This window comes from Galeopterus variegatus, unplaced genomic scaffold, assembly GCF_000696425.1.
Source record: "Galeopterus variegatus unplaced genomic scaffold, G_variegatus-3.0.2 Scaffold6486, whole genome shotgun sequence".
Taxonomy (NCBI): domain Eukaryota; kingdom Metazoa; phylum Chordata; class Mammalia; order Dermoptera; family Cynocephalidae; genus Galeopterus; species Galeopterus variegatus.
This window is the reverse complement of record NW_007732597.1, coordinates 90,704-95,329: the sequence shown is the minus strand read 5'-3', so window position 1 is coordinate 95,329 and position 4,626 is coordinate 90,704.

The following is a 4,626-nucleotide window of genomic DNA, read 5'->3' as shown; positions in this document are numbered from 1 at the left end:
TAGTGGGGCTTATCCGCCCTGCTCTATTGACAGATGGACGACCACAGTCTCTAAATCCTCCTGTGCTTCCTCCTCCAAGGAGGCAATTATAACATCACTGATGCTATCAACATTCTTACTGGTTATCAAGACCAAGTGCAACCACAGTAGATTGTGACAGTGCACTGGTTAATTTAAATGTCTTTTTGTAAGCACGATTAATATAATAATCTGGAGGCAGTTACACATTCACACAAACTGTTCCTGATTGACATCTGAAATAGGTATAGAAAAAAATGCATGAGCTAATTCCATACTGAACATTAGTCGCCTTTGGCCCATTGCCTATTGGTGCAGTTGTTTTGTTGTTTTAAAATCATATCTACTGTACATCTGAGGATATTGGTGGATATACCTAGATAAATTCTCAATAGTTCATTATCAGTATCTGTAAATCATCTGATTTGCTTTTTTTGCTTGAAAGGGCTGTAAAAGGGAGTTAGAGATTTCCTGATTTTTTTTAAGGCTGAATAGTATTCCATTGTGTACATAGACCACATTTGGTCGATGGACACTTAGTTTGATTCCATGTATTGACTATTGTGAATAATGCTGCAATGAACATGGGAGTGCAGATATCTCTTTGATTTCATTTCCTTTGGATATATACCCCATGTGGGATTGCTGGATTATATGATAGTTCTGTTTTTAAATTTTTGAAGAACCACCATATTGTTTTCTATAATGGCTGTACTAATTTACATTCCAACATCTATCAAAACATTATATTGTATACCATAAATATACACACTGTTTGTTTGTCGATTTAAAAAGGGGGGGAGGATTATATGATAGTTCTGTTTTTAAATTTTTGAAGAACCACCATATTGTTTTCTATAATGGCCATACTAATTTACATTCCAACATCTATCAAAACATTATATTGTATACCATAAATATACACACTTTTTGTTTGTCGATTTAAAAAGGGGGGGATGGGTAGAGAAAGGGGAGAAAGGAGGAATTGGTAAAGGGACATGAAAATCAACTACATTGTATATTGATAAAGTAAAATAAAAATTAATTAAAAAAAGAGAGAATCAATGGAAATCAATACCTCTACTTCCACCGCTATTGCTATTTAAAGTATTAACATCCTATTGTACTCCTTTAATTCTGTATCATTCAATATTTTCTACTGGGGAGGGTTTGGGCAATTGCAAAGATTCTCATTTAGCATTTCCACTGACACCACATGGAGGGTAGCTAGGGAACACGGAGCACATATGATTGAAGAATGTGGGGCACAGTCCTCCATTCACACTTGACAGCCATCCCAATTATTCACTCAGGTAAAGAAGATGAAACCAGAGAATGCTGTCTCTCGTCATATTTTCCAAATTAGAGTGTAACCATTACATTGTTATTGTCTACCAGAGCATCTCAGTGCCCTCCAAGTTTCACCTTGAGGCCTCTTTGGGAGCCCTCCCAATCTGCACGTATAGATGATAGTAGACTGGATGCTCAGGCCAGTCCACCCACACCATTTTTTTTGTTTCTTGGATTTCCCCACTGAGGGTTGGGTGAGCACATACCAAGCCTTTATTTAATTTATATCAATATCTATATCTTTATGTCTATGTCTATATCTATATCTATGTCTATCTATGTACGATTATATATATATATTTATATATATATGTATATATGATTTTAACTGAGGGACTGAATTCAGCTCCTGTTTAAATATTTTTCATTTCAAATCATGATCCTTATAACCAGATTTATACTCATCCATGCTGGGTTATATGCAGTGAATGTGAGGGAACGTCTTAAGGTTTGAGGGCATCACAGCAGAGATGAAGTTTTTTTTTTTTTTACCTCTCAAGTTTCAGGATTATGCCACCAACAACCTACTAATCATCCTGACCATTTCTCCCCTTTTCATCCTGTTTTTTGACAACAATGAAACAATTCCAGCAGACTAGTATCACTCTTTCCCCCTTTTTTGCAATTTCCCCCCTTAGTCTCACCTTTCTTTTGGATAAATTATTCCACTAGTAATAACTGAGTCTACTGCCACTTGAGTACTGACTCGACCCTTAGGTAGCAATGTAAAACATAAGGAGCCCAAATTTGGGGGGCACCCTAAATCATAGCATCTATCATGCTTTGGGTCAGCAGTATCCTATGATATGTATTTATTATCTTGATTGTGGTTATGGTTTCAGGGGTGTCTATGTATGCCAAAACTTTAAATATGTGCAATTTATTGTATGTCAATTATATGTCACTTAAAGCTGTCATAAAAAGTAGATGTATCACCCCAATTGCACTCAACATAAATATTTTTTTAATCAATATAAAATTTCCTTCAACCTTAGCATTCCTACTGCTTCAGAAAGATGGTTACAACTTAGCCAGCACCAGGCTTATGCGTAGTTATCAATTAATAAAAGACAGGAATAACAACATACACAGCATCTGGGAGGCTCCAAATGTAGAGATACAGTTTTCAGAGCTTCCTTTTCCACACAAGACATATTTTGGTTCTGGAGTATGTCAAGCACATGGAACAAGGCAGCCAGGGAGGCTGCTGAGATCTGGAGTTTCACTGGACATGTGGCCTTGTCCTGGTTATGTGTATAACTTACATGCTTCAGCATAGCTTCCCATGAATTGCAGGACAATTTAATATAAACAACCCAAATGGACCAGGATATAATGGTGAAATCATTTTTAGATCAGTAATCAGTACATAGCAAACCCTTTCAGGACCCTCATCTATCTTTTAGTAAGTGTACTCCATCAGTCGATATTTGCAAAGAATTCTGGTCAAGGTCAAAACTTCTTCAGGGATCTAGGAGAAGGGAGGAATATATTACACACCCATAGTCATACTTTCATATAATATCTAAAAAGCCATTATGTGAAAAGATTCTGAAATATAAGACTTTCCTCAGCCAGGTCAATTTAGGATTAACTGGCAGCAGCCAGCTCTATAACGCTGCCCAGACAGATAATAGCTTGCAGTTTTAAGTAAGGCCTAGACTGCATTTGCTGCCACTATAGAAACAGATGTTTTTCTGTTGGAAAACAGCCACTTGCCCATGGACAAAGCTTCCATAAGCTGGTAACGGACATGAATGTCTTTAATTTCTTCTTTCCTTATAATAACACTTCAGTGGGCAGCTTCTAAGATGACCTCCACTGGTCCCTCCTCCACATACAAACCCTTGTGTAACCCCCTCCCAGTGTGGCTGGCCTGGTAAATTGCTTAAGAACAACAGAAAACGGCAAAGATGATGGGTGATGGTTTGTCACTTCCACGATTAGGCTCCATGACAGAGTAACTGCCATCTTACTAGCTGATGTTTTCCCTTGCTAGCTTTGACAGAGCAAGGTGCTTTGTTGGGAAGGCCCACAGGACAAGGAAGTGGAAGCCACCTCTAACACCCAGCTAGAAACTGAGGGCCTCAACCCAGCAGCCCAAAGAGAACTGAGTCCTGCTAATGAGCACATACGTGAGCTCGGAAGCTGATCCTTTTCTCAGGCAAGACTTAAGAAGAGATACTAATACGTGGTATATTAGTCAGGGTTCTCCAGAGAGACAGAAACAGTAGGATATGTATATAAATATGTGAGAAGCAATTTATTTGGGGAATTGGCTCATGTGACTGTGAAGGCTGAGAAGTCCCATAATAGGCCATCTGCAAACTGGATGCCGGTAGCGTGGCTCAGTCACAGTCTGAAGGCCTTAGAACCAGGGAAGCTGCTGGTGCTGCTGCTGTGCTGAACCCAAAGATGAAGAGTCTCAAGTTGTGATGCCCATGGATAGGAGAACAGCATGTATCCCAGCTCCAGCAAATAGAGAGAGCGGTTTGCCTTTTTTCTCTGTTTTTGTTCTCTCCAGGCCCTCAGCAGATTGGATGGTTCCCACCCATACTGAGGGCTGACCATTCCCACCCAGTCCACTCAGGCTCTCATGCTAATATCTTTTGGAAACACGCTTATGGACACACCTAAAAAAGATAGCTTTACCAGGTTTCTTGGTGTTCCTTAATCTAATCAAGTTGACACCTAGAATAACCTTCATAGGCAGCAATAAGCAACTAATATAGCTGCAGTCTCCAATAAGGGTAAGGACAAAGAACATGCATTCTGACTTTTGTCCTCTGCTCATTTTGATGGTTATTTTCCATTTGACTTGAGGGATGCACACATTCACTGAGAAGATCAGGATTTGAGATAATTAGTGTAAAAAGCAGAATTGCTTGCTAGGTCAAGAAAACAAAAAAGGAGATCATGTAGTAACACAAAAAGTAAAGATTATTACTGAGGCTGGTCCCAAGTGATAGACCATTGAATACGACCTGGTTCTGGCCATTAGATTAAACCTTCCAAATCAGTGATCAAAGTGTAACAGGCTCTGCCCCAAGTTGGCTGTGAGCAGGGAATCTGCAAAGAACATACTGTGACAAAAATGGTGAAAGCTCTTTCACAAGGGTATAAGATATGTGAAAATATTGGGGGAAAAGAGGAGCCTTGGCTAAAAGTGAAATTTAAGTTGAATCCTAGTGGAAACATGCTAATTGGAGGGATTTGAAGTTTATAATTAAAAGCATAGTTTCTACAGGCTTGGCAATT